Source organism: Chionomys nivalis, chromosome 5 (assembly GCF_950005125.1).
Source record: "Chionomys nivalis chromosome 5, mChiNiv1.1, whole genome shotgun sequence".
Lineage (NCBI taxonomy): Eukaryota > Metazoa > Chordata > Mammalia > Rodentia > Cricetidae > Chionomys > Chionomys nivalis.
In genome coordinates this window covers 100,036,797-100,059,176 of record NC_080090.1, presented here as the reverse complement: position 1 = coordinate 100,059,176, position 22,380 = coordinate 100,036,797, and the positions used below count along the sequence as shown (strand labels likewise).

Genomic DNA, 22,380 nt, shown 5'->3' with positions numbered 1-22,380 from the left:
TCTTATCTTAAGAAACCTCAGTCCTAGCATACAGCAGACAGTCTACTCTGTAGCTTCCAGTACCTAACAGCCTCCTCTAAAGCTCCCTCTCATGGGACCTATAGCACTAAGTACAGTGGTGGTCCTGCCTTGAGCAGCAGGAGCCCTTTAAGCCCTGACGGTCTCCAGCCAGGCTGGGAGGTCCAGAATGTTATCATTACTCATTTGGTAACAGTAGAGACATCCACTGTGTTTGTAGTTCTTTTATAAGCAATTTCAGAGTTCTGAGAAGAAATGTCCCAAATGTCTCAAGATGGGAAAGATGCTACATTTCTCTTAAAGTCTTAGGTGGAGTTTAGATATTATACAATGTTATATCCAGAGCTTTCTATTGATTAAAAAGTAGCCAATATCTAAGAGGAGAGAAAATAGACTCATATCATAATCACTGTGATTTGTGTGTGTGTGTTATAGTGTGTGTATGGTACATGTGTATGTGCATACAACTGTCACATGCATGCATGGGAATAAACCAGAGGAGGACAGCAGGTGCCCTGCTCTATCACTCTCAACATTATTCTGTTGGGACATGGTCTCTCACTGCTAGACTGGCAGCCAGCAAGCGTCAGCAATCCTCCACCACACCAGAGTTATAGATGCACGGCTAAGCTCAGCTTTACATGTGGGTGTCTAGATTTGAACTCAGGTCCTCATGCTTGTATAGCAAGTGCTTTTACCCACTGAGTCATCTCCCAGCCCCAGACTCCACCTTTTGATGGGGATAGTGACAAAGAACTTTCAGTCCTCTTTAATAGATCATGATGGATATCATCATGGGGGTGGTGTTGTGTTTTCAGACACATATACAAGTACTAGACCAGCTGTTCCAGAAATCCACCTGCCTCCACCTCCCCAGCACTGGGATTACAATTGTGCACCACACTCTTCTTCCTTTCTGTGGGTTCTGAGAGTCAAACTCAGATCCTCAATGCTTGCAAAGCTAGCGCTTCACCAACTGAGCCATCTCCCCAGTCCAGATTTCATCATTCTTATCCATGCCCATCCCTGACCAAGGTCCATGGGCTTAACTGGCCAAACTACAATGTGGCTGAGGATGAAGACATGTTGGTTCACTTGGTCGCTATGAGAGAGTTTTTAACTGTCAACTTGACACAACCTAGAATCCCTTTGGGAGAGAGTTTTAATTGATGCTACTAAACTGGCTGAGGAATTATGTAGATCAGTTTGACTTGTAAGCATGACTATGAGGGACTCTGTATTGTTAATTGATATAGAAAGATTCAGCCCACTGTGGGCGGTACCACTCCCTAGACATGGAGTCCAGAACAGTATAAGAGAAGAGAAAACCAGCAGGGATCAAGCAATCAAGCACCTGTGTCCTCATTTTCTCTCAGTTCTCTTTTGTTGTTATTTTTTTTTTACATCCGGTATAACTAGATATTTCTGGTTGTCCTGTAACTCTCTATAGACCAAGATGGCCTTGAACTCACAGAGGTCTGCCTTCCTTTGCTCTTGGGTGCTGGATGTACACCCCTACAGCCCTCTCGCTGCTCTTGCTGTGAATGTGTTCCTTTAAGTTCCTGCCTTGATTCTTCCACATCAATGGGCTGTAACCTGCAACTGTGATGTTGTGATGATGCAGGCGAATACACCCCTTCCTCCTTAAATTGCTTTTTTACAAGCTATTATTACAGCAATAAAAACTAAACTAGAGTAGTCATTCTGTAGTAACTATTCATGAGAACTGTCTATGTTCTCAGAATCAGAGACACAATGAAAGCTTAGCTCTGCCCCGTTAGGAATGCCAAGCCTTGATGTCATCTGTCACAGTCCAGTGTGGCTGACCTGTAAGGTCTCTCAGATGATGGCAATGAGACAGTGTGGCCTGGTACCCAAACTGAGTATGGTAGAAGCTAAGGAGATGGCTAGAGACAGAGGCGTCAGCAGGGGTCAGGACTAGCATGGCCAGAGTATGACATCCTGAGATGTCAGCAGAACTGAGTGGGACATCAGAAGCTAAGAGCAAAGGGTATCCCTAGGCATCCTTCCACTCGTGGGTATTTTAGGAGTAGCCTCTTATATTGTCAAGCTGTGTCAGCTGTGGGAGGAGGGCAGGCTATCCGGTGTACAAGAAAGAGGCAGATTTTGAGTTCCATACAGTGTTGGCTGGCTCACTTCCTTGTCCCCAATCCCAACCCTCACTTAACATCTGGCCCCAGGGAGAACTCATGGGCTCTGAGGCAGAGATGCTAATCCAGACTCATCCAGAACTCCTGGTTCCTCTGATGCTGACCCCACGGTAATCTCCATTCCTGAGCACCCAGCTGATAGACTGACATCTCCTAGGTGGTCAGGAAGAAAGCTACTTCCCTAAGAATGGGCACTGTCTATAGGTAACACAGACCTGGCACAGAAACTAACCCCAGAGAAGTAGCATGGGAAGCGAAAAGATGATTTGGAGGCTCAATGCCCTCTGTGCTCTTTCAGAAAACCTGAACTTCATCCAATGACTCACACTTTTCCATCCAGCTCCAGGGGATCCAATGCCCTCTTCTGGCTTCTGCAGGCACTGGCCCATGTGTGGCAGGCACATACAGTCAAACATATAGACATAAACAGAAATATTTGTTTTTTAAATATGTCAGGATGTTGTTGAATTCAGTTGACACGGGGAGGCTGCCCCACACTGTGAGATGGTGAGACAATCGTGACTCCAAAGTTCCCAGGGGCCTGGATCTGCCCGGGCCTGAGGCCAGTTTCCGGCCTGGCAAGGACAGGGTAGATGCAATTCGGGCTTTGCTACAATCTGTAGATTTTGTCTTGCTTCCCTGGGGACTGTCCCAAGCAACCTGGCCTGGGGTCAGGGGAGGACAGGGCAACAGGCTCTCCAGTCACCCTCCCTTGGCTCCTCCAGCCTGCTGATTGCCTTGGCCACAGCGGTGGGAACCCCGGCAGCCTTGATCTCCCAGCAGGAGAGAGCGCAGAGCCTGTCCTCTCCCAGCCCAGCCTTGTTGAAACTGTTGCAGATCTCCCTCTGTGTCTTGGTGGCTAGGGCTTCAGGTGTGGGCCTGTGGAGAAAGTGTGGAGACTCCTGGAGGGAGAGCTGGAAGCAAGACCACCTTGAGCACCTCACTCAGCAAGCAGTGACTGGAGATGGGAGGGTGCTGGATGGAGGGTACCAAGGCAGGGAACTTGGCCCCTCTTGGGAAGGCATCCCAGCAGTGCCACGCATGCGCAGTGTGACCTGCACAAGTCACTCCAGCGTCTAGGACCTAACTTCATATTGGAAAATGCATTTGTTCTCAGACTTTAAGAGATCATTTAGAAGGAAGGGCTGAGGATGTGGCTCAGTTGGTAGAGTAGTTTCCTAGCATTCGTGAAGTCCTGGGCTTGGTGCCCAGTACAACCTAAACTGGTGTGGTACCGTATCCTTGTAACCCCAGCACTCACTCAGGAGGTAGAGGCAGGAGGATCAGAAGTTAAAGGTCAGCCCTAATTATATGGTGAATTTGAGGCTAGCCCAGGCTATATATGATACCCTGTCTCAAAATAAAAATACAATAAAGAGGTCAGGACTGGGGAGAAGGTTCAGCAATCAAGAGCACATACCAAACTTGTAGAGGACTCACGACCAGTTTCCAGCACCCATGCTGGGCAGCTCATCACCACCTGTAACTCCAGGTCGGGGGATCTGATAAGATACCCTCTTTCTGGCCTCTGAGTGCACCAACACTCACATATACAAGCACATACACACACATAGTTAAAAATAAAAATTTATTTACTTAGCTTACACCTCTATGTTATAATGCATTGTTGATAGAAATCAGGGGACAAACCCAAGGCTGAAACTCGGAGGCAGGAATTGGAGCAGCGGCTGTGGGGTAGTGCTGCTTATTGGCTTGCTCCTCCTGATCTGTCAACCCCAGGGCTAACTACACAGGGGCAGCACCAGCCATTGTTCTCTGATCCTCCCACATGAATTAAAAATCAGGAGACTGCCCTACAGACAGGTCTACAGGCACTCTGATGCAGGTATTTCTTCAACTAAGGTTTCATCTCCCAGATTACTCTAGCTTGTGTCTGACAGAAAAAAAAAACAAACAAACAAAAAAACAAAACAAAAACAAAAACAAAAAAAAACCAACCAGGACAAAGAGCCTGGACAATCTCACACACCAAGACATTGCCAGTAAACCACAACCTTTCCTTTCCTGTTTATCCCCAATATCTCACAGTCATATCAATATCACAGTATAAAACAGTATAACTTTACAAGTCCCACAATCTTTAAAAATTCAAGCTCTTTAAAATATCCAGGCTTGAGGCTGGAGAGAAGGCTCCATGGATAAAAAGACACTTGTTGCTCTTGCAGAGGTCCCAGATTTGATTCCCAGAACCCTAGTGGTAGCTCATGGTCATCTGTAACTCCAGCTACAGGAAGTCTGGCATTCTTATCTGGTCACTATGGATACCAGGCATGCACATAGTATATACATGCAGGCAGAACACTCACACACAACCGCCCAGCGTCAATTGTCCCCGTAAAGCAAAGGTTCAGTTCGGCAGTGCTGGTCTCTTGTTAATCACAGATGATTCTTCAGGCCCATCTAACAAGAACCACAGATTTTCAACTCAAAATACCATCTGGGCAGCACCAATAGAGTCTTTGCTTCCCTTGAAATTTCACAAGCCAGGTCTCCATCATCTGCCATGCTCTCAAGATTGTCTTTCAAGCCCCCACAGTAAGAGACCATTAGGCTCTGAGCACTCAATGGCTTCTCTGGTTCAAAGTTCCAAAGTCCTTCCGTGATTCTCCCAAAAACTGCGTGGTCAGGTCTGTCACAGCAAAACTCCTAACATATTAATTTCTGTATTAATTCTTCTTCCCAGATAACTTTAGCTTGTGTCAAGTTGAAACACACACGCAACCCAGAAAGGGAGTAAGACACCATCCATGATGGAAGCAAATGATAAAGAAAATGTTTAATTTGGGGCTCACACTTTCAGAAGGTGAGTCCATGACTATCCCGGCATCAGGAAGGTAGGCGTGCCTACACTGGAGCAGCAACTGAGAGCTCACATCTTGATCTACGAGCACAAGACAGAGTGAGCTAACTGGAAATGGCATGGGCTTTGAAACCTCAAAGCCTGTCCCCAGTGACATACCTCCTCCAACAAGGTCACAACTCTTAATCCTTTCTAAATAGTTCTATTGGGGATCAAGTATTCAAATATATGAGCCTGTGATGGAGGAAGGTCATTGGTTAATTAATAAAAAAAAACTGCTTGGCCGTCATAGGTTAGAACATAGGTGGATGGAGTAAACAGAACAGAATGCTGGGAGGAAGAGGAAGTGAGCTCAGATGCAGGGCAGCTCCTTTCAGAGACAGATGCCATGCAGCTCATCGCCAAGCCAGACGCGATGAAGCAAGCCGCCAGGTCAGACATGCTGAATCTTTCCTGGTAAGACTAGTGCTACACAGATTATTAGAGATGGGTTGATCGGGATATGAGAATTAGCCAGTAAGGGCTAGAGCTAATGGGCCAAGCAGTGTTTAAAAGAATACAGTTTGTGTGTCGTTATTTCAGGGCATAAGCTAGCCAGGCAACCAGGAACTGGGGTGGCAGGAACACAGCCCGCAGCTCCTACTACAAGCCTGTGGGAGCATTCTCATTCAGACCATCACAAAATGAACTGGCATTCCTCCATCCATGCCTTTGAGTTCCTGCCCATGGGAAAGGACTGGACAGAAATGAGTGAGATGAGACCCCAGAACCCAAGAACAGAGCAACTTGTTCTGAAACCAATGCCAGTGGTCAGTGTGCTGGGGGCTGTGAAGACTGTCCTTACTATCTTGGTGTCGCTTAGGTTCTGCCTTCTGGAATGAGTATGAAGCATTGTGTTTCTGTGTGCCTTTCCCTCTCCCTCCCTCCCGCCCCCCAGTGTGTGTGTCTGTAGTATGTGGATGTGTGCATGTGGATGTGTACCTATACATGGAGGCCAGATGACAACCTCTTATGCATCTGTATCTCATTTAACCCTTACAGACAAACCTACGAGGAAGGCACTGCTTTCATTCCCATGATAGAAGTGAAGGAAATGAAGGGCAGTAAGGGAAAGTGACCTATCTAAAGGAAACCTGGAAGTGCTGAGATAAAACTGCAAACACATTTCTGACTCCTGAAGACTGGTCATTACTTCCCTTGGTGAGAGTGAAGTAGATGGGTAGGTCGGTGGGTGGTCAAGTGGATGAGTGAATAGATAGATGGATGAACAATGTATAGGTAGGTGGAAATATGGGCAAATGGGAAAAGGATTGGGTGGATTGACTGATCAATGGATGGATGAGTAGGAGGGTAGATAAATGGGAGGATGAGTGAATGGTGTATGGATAGCAATGTGGATGGATGGGTGGATGGATGGATGGGTTGATGGATGGGTGGATGGATGGGTGGGTGGATGGGTGGATAGATGGATGGATGGATGGATGGATGGATGGATGGATGGATGGATAGATGGGTGGGTGGATGGATGGAAAAATGGATCCGTGGATGGTGTGAGAATGATAAGCAGATGAGTTTTAGGGTAGATAGAAAGATGGATGGGTGTGTGGAAGAGTGAACAGATGGGAGGCTGGGTCTAAGTATGCAAGTAGATAGAGGGTTGGACGAGTGACTGTTGTGGGGAGCTGTGGGCTGTGTTCCTACTGCCCCAGCTCCTGGTAGCCTAGCTAACTTATGCCCTGAAATAACAACACATAAATTGTATTCATTTAAACACTGCTTGGCCCATTAGCTCTAGCCCTTACTGGCTAATTCTCATATCCTGATCAACCCATCTCTAATAATCTGTGTAGCATCAGTCTTACCGGGAAAGATTCAGCATGTCTGACCTGGTGGCTTGCTTCATTGCATCTGCCCAGGAGAGGGGAGCATGGCTTCTGAGCTCACTTCCCTTCTTCCCAGCATTCTATTCTGTTTACTCCACCCACCTAAAGGCTGGCCAATCAAATGGGCCAAGGCAGTTTCTTTATTAGCCAATGACCTTCCTCCATCATTTCCCTTTTTTCTGTTTAAACAAAAAAAAAGGGAAGGCTTTAGCTTCAACACAGCAAAATTACATATAACAGTTATCAAGTAAAAATTACAATATTTACATTTATTTTATCTTTATCATAACTAAGGAAAACTATAACCATAACTAACTATTCTTTAACTCCATCAAAGACTCCAGAAAGATACAATATTACCTAAGCAAACAAGAAATAAGCAACTTCCAAACTCTAGAAATGACAGAGACATCTCGCTGCCTGGACAGTCACCCAAAGTTCCTCTGTACCGTTGGGGCATCCATCTTCGGCCTACAGGTCCATAGTATCCAAAGACATTTCCATGAAGCAGGAAATTTCAAAGGCAGTTCAGTCACTATCTTCTGTGTCCTACAGAATGTCTCGCAGACTCCTTCATGAATCAGGAATCCCGAAAGATCATCTCACCTTTAGGCAAGTTCAGCAGTCCTCTCTCTGTGGGTTCTCTGTGTCCAGTTTATGCAACAGTCCAGGCAAGAGCAGTTTCTTGCCCAAATGGCTATCAAACTCCATAAGGATCCTCTTTGATGCCCATCTTCTTCTTGAAGTAGATTGGTGCTGCCAGGAGCAGAGTGTCTCATTGTCATGAAAAGTCCTAAGTTATTAAAACATTAAATAGCATATTCCGTAGTCTTTGAAAGATATGAAGAATGTCTATCTAAAATATATCTATGTACATCTAGAAAATCTAACATGACTACAAACTTGACTATTATAGATAACTATTCATTAACAACTTATATACATAACATTTTTACATGAGCTACGCAATCACAATACCTTAATCAATATCAGAAATACATATACATATAACAAAATTGACCTTAAAAACTATAGCAATGCAAATTATTCATACCTATATCATCTCCCCCTTTAAATGTAAAAGAACATTTATAAACAATATTTGGGAATATGGACGTAGTTATTTCTCTCCAAACTGCTTCCTGCTGAATGGGGGTGCTGTTATTCAGGTCTTTTATGGGATAACCTGTGTGCTAGATTCAACTCAGTCAGTAGTCAAGTGAAGTAATTTTTTGAAGGTGTTCACAGCAACTTTTCAGGAGGGCATGGTCTATCATACCATATTGGGATGGAAGCAATCCACAGGGTGTTATCGTCTGTGAAAACAAAAGAAGAATCTCTTTTCCAAAGTATCATATCCTTAGATCCAAATTCTGAAGTCAAGGTATTTTCAAAATATCTATGTTGGATTAGTTGAGTAGCATTTATAAACAAATATCTTTTAGCAGCTGTTGCTCCTTTCTCAGCATTAAAACAATTCAAACAGAGCATAATAGCATACAGTATCAAATTTCTCTGTGTATTTTCCATCTTTGTGCGGCTTTATTTTAACCTCTATTTTGTTTATTTTTACTTTTATTTTTTGCTTTTTGAGACAGGTTCTCTGTATCTTTAACCTGGACTAACTCTGTAGACCAGGCTGTCCTTGAACTCTCAGAGATCCACCTGTCTCTGCCTCCCAGGCATTGGGATTAAAGGTGTGTGCTACCACACCTTGAAGTCACAGAGGTCAATCTCCCTCTGCCTCCCAAGTGTTGGGATTAAAGGTGTGTACTACCACACCCAACTACTCTCTTTCTTCCTTTTTTTTTTTTTTACTTTTAAGTACTTTAACTTTTAGCTTGCATATATTTTTAACACACTGTAAATCATTTAAATATTTTCTTTGACTTTGAATCTTTCTTTTACTGTATATCTCTCTTTTTCTGACCACATGAGCCTTGAAATTACTGAGCAATATGGGTAGGTTTAAAGCTGTGGCTTTGATGGCTGGATCCAGCCCATTCCTTAGCTTTCCAGCCTCATGGCTGAGGTACTGGCTGTAGCCATTTTTATTGCCAAAACTCTATGGCGTTTCAGGGTCCCTGCCAGCAAGCAAGCTGCAGCATTGCACTCAGAAACCACACTCAAACATTCTGTAGTCAGATCGTCTGCCTGAAAGAGTCAGAGTTTGCCCTGACAGGACAGACCGGAACACCAGCATTTTAAAACAGTACAACTTTTTTCCTGCTATGGCTGAAAACAAACAAGCATTCAGTCAGCTTTTATCAATACCATTTAAGTGTTTCGTGGCAGGACCTCTTAATGAGCAGCAGGGTTTTGCAGCTAAAGCTGAGTCAGGAAGCCTCTCTTAGATGAGAGCGCTTGCTTCCCTCTAGCAGGCAGAGCAGACCAGAGAAATTGCTGCTAGCAAGAAAACATGCTTTACTCTATTCTTTCCCAAGCTTTCTCAGGCTTTCTGTGGATGCAGTTGTCCACACGTTGGGGGCCATTCTGTTGTGGGGAGCTGCGGGCTGCGTTCCTGCCGCCCCAGCTCCTGGTAGCCTAGCTAGCTTATGCCCTGAAATAACAACACATAAATTGTATTCATTTAAACACTGCTTGGCCCATTAGCTCTAGCCCTTACTGGCTAATTCTCATATCCTGATCAACCCATCTCTAATAATCTGTGTAGCATCAGTCTTACCGGGAAAGATTCAGTATGTCTGACCTAGTGGCTTGCTTCATTGCATCTGTCCGGGAGAGGGGAGCATGGCTTCTGAGCTCACTTCCCTTCTTCCCAGCATTCTATTCTGCTTACTCCTCCCACCTAAAGGCTGGCCAATCAAATGGGTCAAGGCAGTTTCTTTATTAGCCCATGACCTTCCTCCATCAAGTGACCAGAGGGTGAATGACTGAAAGGGTGGATGGACAGGGGACTTGGAGAGTGACTGGAGAGGTACTTAGGTGGGTGCAGGATGAAAACAGAATGGACTAGTGAACTGGTGTACATGGAAGACTGCGAAGCTGAAGACTAAAGCTAACTGCTAATGAGCTCCAGTGTGTCTACCAGGATGGAAATTAAAACACTCATGATAGGTTCCTGCAAGCTGGTGAGCACCCGGCCCACTGCCCTCTGGTCTTTTGCAGCTGCCCAGCATCCCTTCATTCCCAGCTCATCTCTCTGGAACAAGCACTGCCCTTGGTCACCCATCTCTTGAACCTCACTTCTGGTGGGAGGACCTGCACCCTGAGACTGTCGGAATCATACATTAGATGTGCCCCCGGCTCTGGGGTGGGCAGCACCGAGAAGCAGGTATGAAGAGAGATGCACACAGGAGTAAGCTGGCATGGGAGTCTCCCCGCTCTGCGCCCAGCCACCATGCTGCCAGGAGTATCACAGCCAACACACTATCATGGTGGACTTCTAGCGGAAGCTCACCTAGAGTCTGCTATGAACAACTTCCTCCCACTTCTTGAGGGAAAACTCTATTGCACAGTCCCGGGGACTTTGAATTATCACCCCCCACACACACACACACACAAAAAGTGCCATCTAGAGAAGGTGATGTATTTAAGTCAGTAGAGTGCTTGTTTAACATGAGTGAGGCCCTGGGTTGATTCTGGCACTGAAGAAACCAGTATGTGGTTGCATGCTGTAATTTTAGCTCTTACAAAGTGGGGACCTGATAAGGAGTTCAAAGCCACCCACTGCTAAAAGCCTATTTCAAGGTCAGCCTAAACTACATAAGCCCATATTGCCAAAAAAAAGAAAAAGAATAAAAAAAGAAAAAATGTAGGAGGGGAGGAAGAAGAAAAAGAGAAAAAACTAAATGAGGGAAATAGTTTGGGTTCAGGTGCGGCCAAATCCAGGTCTAGTCGTCCAAGTGTCTTTGTCATGCTGTGAAGAGACACCATGACCACAGCAACTTTTGGAGAGGAGGCTGGCTTCCAGTTCAGAGGCTTGGCCCATTGTTGCCATGGCAGGAAGCATGGTGACATAAAGGCAGACTTGGTGCCAGAGAAGGAGCTAAGAGTTCTAGATCTGGGTTGGCAGGCAGCAGGGAAGAGAGAGAGACTGGGCCTGGCTTGAGCTTATGAGACCTCAACGCCAATCCCCAGTGAGACACTTCCTCCAACCAGACCACGCCTACTCCAACAAGGCCACACTTCCTAATAGTGCCCTCCCTGGTGACCAAGCATTCAAACCCATAAGCCTTTGGGGGGGCATTCTTAGTCAGACCACCACACTAAGTCTTCAGAGGGTAGAGAAAACCTCTTTTCTTAATTCCATGAATGGAACTCTGAGCCTGACTTCTTGTGCAGTGACTGGGGTTGTATTGTACGCAGTACACTGGCTGCCTTGCCTGGGTCGCCTGCTCACCTTTGACTTTGAGGAAACGAAGAACTGAAGTTTTGTCTTCACCTAAGACACAGTTTTAAATGAATATCAGGGTACAATACTGCCAAGGGAGATATGTGGAAGCAATATACATCCATTACAATCTCCGTAAGTTCTCCCAAGAGGTGGGCAGGACCAACTGAACTCTGAACTCTGACCTTCCCTCTGTAGACACCGCCTTGGAGAGCCTTAGAACATGGAGCTAAGAGCAGGGGAGATGGTGCAGTTGGAAAAGTGCTCGCTGTCCAAGCATGAGAGCCTGAGTTCAAGCACCAGGGTCCACATACAAACCAGGAACAGTGGTGTACACCTGACCTGTGGAGACACAAGTCAGAGAGGCAGGACCACCAGCCTGGCCAACCTGGAATGGCAAACTCCAGACTCACTGAGAGTCCCAGAAAATGAGGTCCCTCAGCCTCTGACCTCCATGTGTACACATGTGTACACACAAGGAACACTGGAGCTCTCATAGTCTTGGTGACCTCCCTTACAGGTAGTCCTTGGTAGCTCATCCTAACAAAGCCACTCCCAGCTCAGCCCTCCCCCAAATTCCTGACACAGTGAAACATAATGAAGTAGAGTTTGTTTCAAACCACAGTGTGTATGTGCGTGCATGAGTGCGTGTGTGTGTGTATGTGCTGATACATGTATGTGTAGAGGTCAGAGGTCGATGTCACTCTCAACCTTATTTTTTATTATTTATTTGTTTTGGGTTTTGAGACAAGGTTTCACTATGTAGCCTTGGCTGACCATGAATTTACTATGTACACCAGGCTGGCCTCCAACACCCAGAGATCTCTCTTCATCTGCCTCCAGAGTGCTGGGATTAAAGGTGTGTGCCACCATGCCCAGCTCCACCTTAATTTTAAGACAGACTCTCACTGAGCCTGGAACTCACCAGTTCATCAAGCCTAGCTGGCCAGCAAGCCCCAGGGATCCCGCTGCCCTTTCCCCAGAGCTATAGTTACAGGGGCGTGTCCCACACCTGACTCTATTACAGAGAGATGGTCCTCAAACCATGATGTTTTAAGACAATTTGTTATATACCACAGACAACTGGAACCTTCTCCAGCAGAAAGCCGTGCATATGGGTGCCAACACGCACACACACACACACACACACACACACACACACGAATATTTACTGAACCATTGTCAAGAAAGCAAAAAGCTAGAAACAACAATGTTCTCCATCAATGGGAAACTGGTGTGAATGGCAGCCATGGAGACTTACTATGGGATAGATATCGGCAATACGGGACAGTGGGTGGAAGGTGCCTGTGTCAACCAGGGTGCTGGCTAAACTGTGTGTACCCAAAAGCAACTGGCAAGGAGGTAGGGCAGACTGGGAGTATTTATACAAAATCTTAAGCCATGCAAAACAGCACGGTATTTTGTTTGTGAATGCTTTTCTATGAGTGAAGATACAACCGTGTGCAAAGGAGAGGAGCTCAGGGTGGGTGGTTCTGGAGAGAAGGAGAGGAGAGAGTGGGGAGCCGTGTGGAAGGAATGCAGTGGTTCCTGTGTTTTATTCCCTGGGGACTGGGAAGATGGCTGAGGAAAGTGTTTGCCACATAAGCTGAGGGCCTGAGTTCAGCCACCCAGCATGGATGTAAATTAGCCAGTCAGGCAGCCTGTGCTGGGGAGAGTGGAGACAGGAGGGTTACTAGAGTCAGCTGGCTAGCCAGCCTGGCTGAATCCTGAATCCTCGAGCTCCCTCAACACTGAGGAGACCCTGTCTCAAACAATATAGTAGAGATTAGGGAAAGAGTTCAGTCCGTAAAATGTTTTCTGGACAAGCAGGAGGACCCGACTTCTGTCTCTAAACACACATGAAAGAATCCAGACATGGTGGTACCTGCTTGTCAGCTCATGACTGGGGAGAAAGAAACAGGCAGGCTCCTTGGGCTTGCTGCTCAGGCATCCTAGTCTACCTGGCCAGTCCTACACTAGTGAAAAACCTTGTGTCAAAATGAATAAACAAAAATCTGTGGAATCTGGGAGAGGATTATATTTGACATTAACTTCTGGACTTACACACACACACACACACACACACACACACATACAACCTAACTCTAACCTTAACCCTAACCCTTAGCCCTAGCCCTGACCCTAAACCTAACCCTGACCCTAACCCTAACCCTAACCCTAATCCAACCCTAACACCCTAGGCACCTCACTTCATAAACCCAAGAAACCTGTGCATACAGAAACTAGAAGATATGGCGGGGGTGGTGACAAGTTGTCCTCTGACCTTGAGCACACTGTGGCACACACGCCTCCACACATATACAACATACACACAAAAAGTTAATAAAATACAATTAAAGAACCTACCACAGATGAATAAAAGGAAATGAAATGAAAACAATTATTTTTTAAACAGCTGCTTGTCACCAGGCTTCCACATGCATAAACATACTCTCCGTCTCTCTGTCTGTCTGTCTGTCTGTCTGTCTCTGCCTCTCTGTCTCTCTCTCTCTGTCTCGTTCTCTTTCTGACTCTCTCTCTGCCTCTCTCTCTCTGTGTCTCTCTCTGTCTCTCTCTGTCTCTCTGACACACACACACGACAAATGAAGTTTTAATTGAGAATCACCAGCATAATCTAGTGCCTTCCCTCTTCCCCTGTGCTCCTCCCCACACCTTCCATGGGCTCCATGCACACCTTATCCATTGCTTCAGATCTGTGCTCACTTCTAGGGGGACCCCCCACCCCTTTCATCTCACTGCTGGCCATCATTCCCTGCCACCTTTAATGCCTTCCTTCCTGTCCCCACTTGAGGAAATTTTCTGGGCTCTTTACCCAAGAATGGGATTCCTGGCCCCAGAGTCTATGCAAACGAAATCAAAATAAAGACTGTTTTCCAGACTGGTCGCACCTGTTCCCACTCCCACACTCATGGGTGACAAAGGCCTCGTCTCCCCACGCACCTGTCAACACCTGGTATCCATTACCCACCCTCCTGATTTGCCATTCTGATGGGCGCAGAGTGGGAACTCGCTTCAGATTTACATTTCCTTTGTGATGGTGAGCTGGGACATCCACACACATGTGTCTTAGTCACCGGGGATTCTTTGTCTGGAATTTATCTCCTCATAGCCGTCACCATCTGTCTCTTTTGTTGGCGGGTTTCTCTTTGTTTGTTGTTGTTGTTTGCTTCACTTGCTTTTATGTGTGAGTACACAAGTTCACGTGTGTGTGTGTGTGTGTGTGCACATGTGCCTATGCACATGAACGTCAGGCTTCGGTCAAGTGTTTGTAATTCAAATTTTATTGTTAGTTTTTAATGGTGTGTATAGTGTGTGTGCATGCGCTCGTGTGTGCATATACACACACACACACGTGTGTGTGTATGTCTGTGTGTGCAGTGCTTTCAGAGGCCAGAAGGAGGCATCAGATGCCCTGGAGAGTTACAGGTGATTGTAAGCTGCCTGACATGTGTGCTGGGTACCAAACTCAGGTCATTTGCGAAAGTAGTAAGGGCTCTCTTCACTGCTGAACCATCTCTCCAGCTCCTACTTCAGGAATTCTTGATCAGGGACTGTCTATGTTTTCATAAGCAAAACCAAAGCCAGGCAGTGGGGGGGGGCTCACCTTGAATCCCAGAACTTGGGAGGCAGAGGCAGGCGGATCTCTATGAGTTCAAGCCCAGCCTAGCCTACAAGAGCTAGTTCCAGCACAGGAGGTAGAGACAGGAAGACCAGATGTTCAGAGTCATCTTTAGCCAAATTGTGATCTCAAGGCTAGCCTGTGCTACACAAGACATTAGCTCAAAGAAAGGAAGGAAGGGAGGGAGGGAGGGAGGGAGGGAGGGAGGGAGGGAGGGAGAAAGGAAGGAAGGAAGGAAGGAAGGAAGGAAGGAAGGAAGGAAGGAGAAAAGGAGGGAGGGAAGGTGGAAAAAAGGAAAAAAGAAAGGATGAGAAAAAATATTAAGATGAAAAGTATGTTTCTCCTTGTGTGAGCATCTAAGGAGGTGGCTGTCCATGGAAGGACAGTTTTTCACATATGATCACCCAGAATTTCAAAGTCTGGGAATCTCCTTGCTCTTCTATTCCCTTGGACATGATCCTCATCCAGAGTGTGATCCACTGAACATTCTAGAAGGAGAGAGATGTTCTTTATGCTGTCTGCCTGTCTTTCTGCTCATGTTCTACTGCCTGGAATTTGGTCCCAGGCCATATTTCATGATAAGAATTCTGATGTCAAGTTGGGTAGCTACGTGCTTGGCTAACACCTGGCGTATCTATACTCAATGAGAAAGAGGATACAGTGACACCAAAGGAGAAAACAAGCCAATTTTGTTCTTTTCTAACTTGTTATCCACAGCCCGCTATTGTTTTGTACAAGCTTTAGAACGGGGTTATTGGGCTCTTCAAGAGGTCTGGTTGAATTTCTCTTATTTTTAGGATTACTAGCAGCATAGCTACAGCTACGGGTTGAGCACCTTTATCATGTTAGCTCATCCCGCCTGTGTGTATAAAATGTTGTTTTTGTTTTGTTTGTTTTCAGTTCTTATGCATTTCCCTATGGCAAGGAGGTTTTGTTTTGTTTTTCCCCAAGATGGTCTTGCTCAGGTCGATTGTGTCAGGTAAATCCTGATAGTTTATAGTCTCGACGCTACTGCAAGCAACGACTTATTTTCCAATGCTGTGTGTTACAGAGCAGGGAGTTCCCTGCTCCTGGCTGTTCTTTCCACAACCCATGAGCTAAGAAATGTCCGTTTTTACAGCTTTAATAGGGAGTTATTTTAACTGGAGGAAGGGAAGGGGAAGATGGAGAAAATATGTTCAAGAGTCTTCATGAAGCCGATGGGACCAAAAGTAGTTGCTGTCAAAGCTCTGCCACCTTGGGAATAAAGCAATGCCTTCGGCATGCAAGGCAGTCTGTGGCCTCTCTGAGTGTTCTCAATATTCTAATAGCCTTCCTGGTGATCAGCTTGGGGGTCCCGTGCAGTTGATCATGTTGTCTCCAAATGAGTCTTACTCCCTCCATTCCTGTGTCTCTCATGCTTTTTCCTTGTTCTAAGCTTTGGCCGATATTATAATATGTCAAAGAAAGAAAAGGTGGTGGGGCGGGGGTGCTCAGAAAACGTCTTAGCTAGAGTTTCTAATGCTATGATAAACACCATGACTGAAAACAACTTGGGGGCAGGGATTTCAGCTTACAATACTTAGGTGACACTAATCACCGAGAGAAATCAGGGCAAGAACTCAAGGCGGGAACCTGGAGGCGGGAGCTGAAGCAGAAGCCATAGAGGAGTGTTGCTTACTGGCTTGCTCTCCTGGCTTGCTCAGTCGGCTTCCTTATACAACTCAGGACCACCTGCCCAGGGGTAGCCCTGCCCACAGTGGGGTGGGTGGGCCCTCGGGTGGCCCCTCCCAGCCCTCCTGTGCCTCCCACTCCGATCAGCAGTCAAGAAAATGCCCCAAAGGCTTGCCAACAAGGACAATCTGATGGAAGCGTTTTCTCAACTAAATTTTTCCTCTTTTCAGATAACTCTAGCTTGTATCTTAACAAAAGAAGAAGAAGAAAAAGAGGAGGAGGAGAAGAAGAAAAAGGAGAAGACCCAACACAGCAGATAGGTAAATGTGCTTGCTTCCAGTCCTGGTGTCCTGAGCTGCATCTCTGTAACTCACAGGGTGGAAAGAAAGAACCAGATCCTGCAAGCTGTCGTCTGCTTGCACACTCAGACACACACACACTCACAAATGAGTAAATAATAAAATGGAATTTAAAATTTAGAAAGAAAAAACACAGTAATGTGGTAATGAAAGTATGCTTTGTTCTAAATCTTAGTATAAATGGACCAAAGATATCGTCATTAATTGTGATTCTTGTAAGTGTTCCGGTATCTATTCCTTATAAAATGGAGAAGCCTGAGCTGGTGAAATGACTCAGCTGGTAGAGGTGCTTGCCCAGCAAGCCCGACAACATGATCTGATTCCCAGAGCCCGTGCAGAAGTGGAAGGAGAGAACTGACCACACGAGGTTATCCTTTGGCTCCACACACACATCATGACACACGCACCACCCCACCCCACCCCAAACCAGGCCCACATACAATAACAATGAATTGAAAAGAACACCAGGAATCCCTTCCACTCTTGGTTTTCTAAGAGGTTTTTCATTAGAATCCCTCAAGTGCTTTTGAATCTGTAGTGACTTGGTCTTTTCATTCATTAATGTCAGGATTTTAATTGATGGGTTTCTAAAGCTGGGCTGTTTCATAACCCTCAAGTTACGTGTTCACTAAAAATCTGTCAGGGCTGGGGAGATGGCTGAGATGGTAAAGCAGCTGCTGAGAAAGCATGGGGGCCTGGGTTCAATCCCCCAGACCCTGCATTTAAAAAAGCAGGAATGGCCACACCTGCAATCCTAGAGGCAGACACAAGAATCCTGGGGCTCACTGGCCAGCCAGTCAAGATGAGCTGGTGAGAGACCGTGTCTCAAAAATAAGATGAATAGTTACTGAGGAAGACACCCGACATCCACCTCTGGCCTCCACATGTGTGCATGCACATATATTCACAAATATTGAACACTTATGCACACACACACATGCACACACACACATGCACACACACACATGCACATACACACGCACACACACACATGCACACACACACAATGTCTTTCCTTACCAGTCTCAAATCTAGGTTACACTAACTAACTAGTTTAAATTAACTAGGTCAATAGCTAAGGGGTACAAGTTAGTTGCACTAACTAACTTTACTAAATGAAGTGGCATCTTTCCTGATTCATCTAATTCTGGAACAGAATTGGGAACAGCGATCTCACATTCTTTGAAGATTTAATAGAGCATACCTGTTGAGACCATTTGCGCCCAGGACCCGGGAGGTGGTTCAGCAGAAAACCCGAGTCTGATCCCCAGGGCTCACGTGGTAGAGGAGAGAACCAGCTCCCGCAAGTTAGTCTCTGCCCTCCACATACATCCCACGGTATTCACATGCCACACACACACATAAAATAAACAAGTTTTAAGAAGACCATCTAGCCAGGTGGTGGTGGTGGCATACACCTTTAATCCCAGCACTTGGGAGGCAGAGGCAGGCAGACCTCTGTGAGTTCAAGCCCAGCCTGGTCTACAAGAACCAGTTCCAGGACAGGCTCCAAAGCTACACAGAGAAACCCTGTCTCAAAAAATCAAAACAAACAAAAAGACCATCTGAGCCTACACTTTAAAAATAAAAAATAAAAAAGACTCGTGGTTATCATTTCAAATTTCTGACTGATTTCTTCGTACACTTTTTTTGAAACAAGATCTCACTATGTAGCCCAGGCTAGACTCACTCTCATCTTCCACGTGCTGGGATCATGTGGCTCTGGAGACTGACCCCAGGGTTTCATACATGCTAGGCAAGCAGTGAGCTCCACCCCTAGACCACTGCTTCATTATCTTGGCTTTCGGATCAGGTGTGTATAGCTATGTTTTCCTGTGAAGGTTCTTGGCTGAGTCTCACGTATGCCCATACAGCATGTCTGTGAGTTTTCTGGTCTAAGCATTGTATAAATTTCCCTAGGAACTTTCTCTTTAATCCAGGTCTAATTTACTGCGATGTCATTTTGTTTCCAGACATAAGGGTATCCTGTACCACTGACTCTGACTTCACAGCATGGTGACCAACAAACACAGGTCGTGTCTTCTTTCTGATACTATGGGACTTTCCTGGAGGCACAGCTTGGGAGCAACTTTCCTGAGCACTCCTTGCGTTTTGAGTGGTGCATTCTCCAGGTAGCTATTTGGATCCCTCCTAGAATCCCTCCTCTCCTGTGAAGTTCATGTCTGAATGACTTGCCATGTCTTGCTTACTCAGCACCGCAGGAAAGTAATGAAACTTTGAGGACAGGAGCCTATAAGAGGTTTCCAGGTCACCGGGGATGGGCCCTTCAGAGAGCCTGTGGAATCATGGTTTCTTCCTTTTTGTCTTTCACCTTGGTTACACATGAGGTAAGAGGTTACACATTCCATCCATGATGTACCATTAGGAACCAAAGCAGCAGAGCTACCAATCACAGGTTGGAACTTCTAAAACTATAAGCCAAAATAGCCGCCGCCGCCTCCTCCTCCTTCTCCTCCTCCTCCTTCTCCTCCTCCTCCTCCTCCTCCTCCTTCTCCTCTTCCTCCTTCTCCTCCTCTTCTTCCTCCTCCTCCTTCTCCTCCTTCTCCTTCTCCTCCTCCTCCTCCTCCTCCTTCTCCTCCTCCTCCTTCTCCTCCTTCTTCTCCTCCCCCTTCTCCTCCTCCTCCTCCTCCTTCTCCTCCTTCTTCTCCTCCCCCTTCTCCTCCTCCTCCTTCTCCTTCTTCTCCTCCCCCTTCTCCTCCTTCTCCTCCTCCTCCTCCTTCTCCTTCTCCTCCTTCTCCTCCTCCTCCTCCTCCTCCTTCTCCTCCTTCTCCTCCTTCTCCTCCTCCTCCTCCTCCTTCTCCTCCTTCTTCTCCTCCCCCTTCTCCTCCTTCTTCTCCTCCCCCTTCTCCTCCTTCTCCTCCTCCTCCTTCTCCTCCTCCTCCTTCTCCTCCTCCTCCTCCTCCTCCCCCTCCTCCTTCTCCTCCTCCTCCTCCTCCTTCTCCTCCTCCTCCTCCTCCTTCTCCTCCTCCTCCTCCTTCTCCTCCTTCTTCTCCTCCTCCTCCTCCTTCTTCTCCTCCCCCTTCTCCTCCTCCTTCTCCTCCTCCTTCTCCTCCTCCTCCTCCTTCTCCTCCTCCTCCTCCTTCTTCTCCTCCCCCTTCTCCTCCTTCTTCTCCTCCTTCTTCTCCTCCTCCTCCTCCTCCTTCTCCTCCTCCTCCTCCTCCTCCTCCTTCTCATCCTCCCCCTTCTCCTCCTTCTCCTCCTCCTTCTCCTCCTCCTCCTCCTCCTCCTCCTCCTTCTCCTCCTCCTCCTTCTCCTCCCCCTTCTCCTCCTTCTCCTCCTTCTCCTCCTCCTCCTCCTCCTCCTTCTCCTCCTTCTCCTCCTCCCCCTTCTCCTCCTTCTCCTCCTTCTCCTCCTCCCCCTTCTCCTCCTTCTCCTCCTCCTCCTCTGCTTCCTCCTCCTCCTCCTCCTTCTCTTCCTCCTCCGCTTCTTCCTCCTCCTCCTCTGCTTCCTCCTCCTCCCCTTCCGCTTCCTCCTCCTCCTCCTCCTCCTCCTCCTCTTCATTGCTGCCCTCCCCAATTGCCTCTACCTTTTGAGTGCTGAGACAATAGGCATGTGCACCATGCCTGGTTTATGAGACTCTAGTATAAAACCCGGGGATTCTGGCAGGTTAAGCAAGCACTCTGCCAACACAGCTACACTTCCATCCGTGTGAGCCATCTTTCTAACACAAAACTTCAGCCACGCTGGGCGGTGGTGGCGCACGCCTTTAATCCCAGCACTCGGGAGGCAGAGGCAGGCGGATCTCTGTGAGTTCGAGACCAGCCTGGTCTACAAGAGCTAGTTCCAGGACAGGCTCCAAAACCACAGAGAAACCCTGTCTCGAAAAAACAAAAACAAAAACTTCAGCCGCATCACCTCTTTCTTTCAGTGGGGATGAAAGGCGCTTCAGCTGAGCTGGTAACACCCCAACTCCTTCCTGACACTCTGCATGGTGACTTCCTTGCCAGGAATATTGTGGGAGACACGCACCGGATCCGCTTACCCTCTACCCTGGGCACTGTGACTCTTCCCTCTGGAATTTTCTCCCAGGGCTTGCTTGGCTCCTCATAAATACCCACTCGCCCTCCCAGATCCAGCTCTTAACCACAGTGTCCCCATAGACACCTGGCCTCCATCCAGGAAGTGCAATCTTCAGCCCCCTACTGCGTCACACCCGCTGGGTTCTGAGCCTCATCCAGTTCACCCTGCCACCCGAGGCCCATCGGAGGCGTTCCTCCACCCATCTCCCCCAGCATTGCCCCAGACTCAGCTCACCTATGCTCTTTTTCATTTATTACAGTTACTATCTGTTTATCATTTATTAAATATTCTGCTTATTTAATCACCCTACAAGGTTATAGAAGGCCATCTGCAGGCATGTATATACTGTGCTTTGACCATATCATCTACCCTCTCTCCTCCCCAGACAATTTCAACTTTTCCTGCATGCCAACTCTATGGTTCTGAGCACGTGTATCTGTAAAGTCTGGGACCCTCAAATGAGAGAAAATATATGATGTCTTCTGAAACTGAGACTTAATTCACTTAATATGATCCTCTCCACTTGATTCCTTTTTACAGCAAACAACATAACTGTATTCTTTTGTTTTGTTCTGTTCTGTTTTGTTGGATTTTTCAGACCCTGGTCACTATGTAGCTCTGCAGCTCTGGCTATCCTGGAGCTCCCTGTGTAGAGCAGGCTAACTTGAACTCACAGAGAACCTCCTGCTTCTGCCTCGACCTCTGCCTCTGCTAGACGGTTGAATTCTTTATGTCTGAAAAACAACCATAGTCTTCATTAGTTTTTATTTCTGTGATGAGGCACTATGACCAAGGCAACTTACAGAAGAAAGTACTCAATGGGGCGTCCAGTTTCAGAGGGTGAATCTATGGCCATCAAGGCAAGGAGCATGGCAGCAGACAGTGGGCACTGAGCAGGAACAGAAGCTGAGAGCTCACATCTGTTCCACGAGGACAAAGCAAGGAGGGGGTTAACCAACAGTGCTGTGTGAGCTTCTGAAACCTTAAAGTGACACACCTCATTCAACAAGGCCACACCTACCAATCCTTCCCAAACACCTCTACCAACTACGGACCAAGTATTCAAATATGTGAGCCTATGGGGGCCATTCGTATTCAAACCTCCACAACCATTGTCTGTATATGTAGTAGGAGCTGCGGGCTGTGTTCCTGCCGCCCCAGCTCCTGGTAGCCTGGCTAGCTTATGCCCCAAAATAACAACACACAAACTGTATTCTTTTAAACACTGCTTGACCCATTAGCTCTAGCCCTTACTGGCTAATTCTCATATCCCGATCAACCCATCTCTAATAATCTGTGTAGCACCAGTCTTACCGGGAAAGATTCAGCATGTCTGATCTGGCGGCTTGCTTCATCATATCGGCCTCTGAGAGGAGCTGCCCTGCGTCTGAGCTCACTTCCTCTTCCTCCCAGCATTCTGATCTGTTTACTCCACCCACC

At 46.8% G+C, this 22,380-nt stretch overlaps 1 long non-coding RNA gene across 2 annotated transcripts in view; it reads left to right on the top strand.

The window, feature by feature from the left end:
- Positions 1-21,319, top strand: part of LOC130874990 (uncharacterized) — a 44,474-nt gene extending 23,155 nt beyond the window's left edge. Inside the window, exons 1-5 of one of the 2 annotated variants that reach the window (XR_009057158.1) lie at positions 10,059-10,188; positions 16,771-16,860; positions 18,873-19,031; positions 19,114-19,247; positions 20,789-21,319. This is a non-coding gene — a long non-coding RNA (uncharacterized LOC130874990). Of the gene's footprint in view, positions 1-10,058; positions 10,189-16,770; positions 16,861-18,872; positions 19,032-19,113; positions 19,248-20,788 lie in introns of those variants that run through there. The other variant, XR_009057159.1, reaches the window with a different exon arrangement.
- The last annotated feature ends 1,061 nt before the right edge of the window (positions 21,320-22,380 follow it).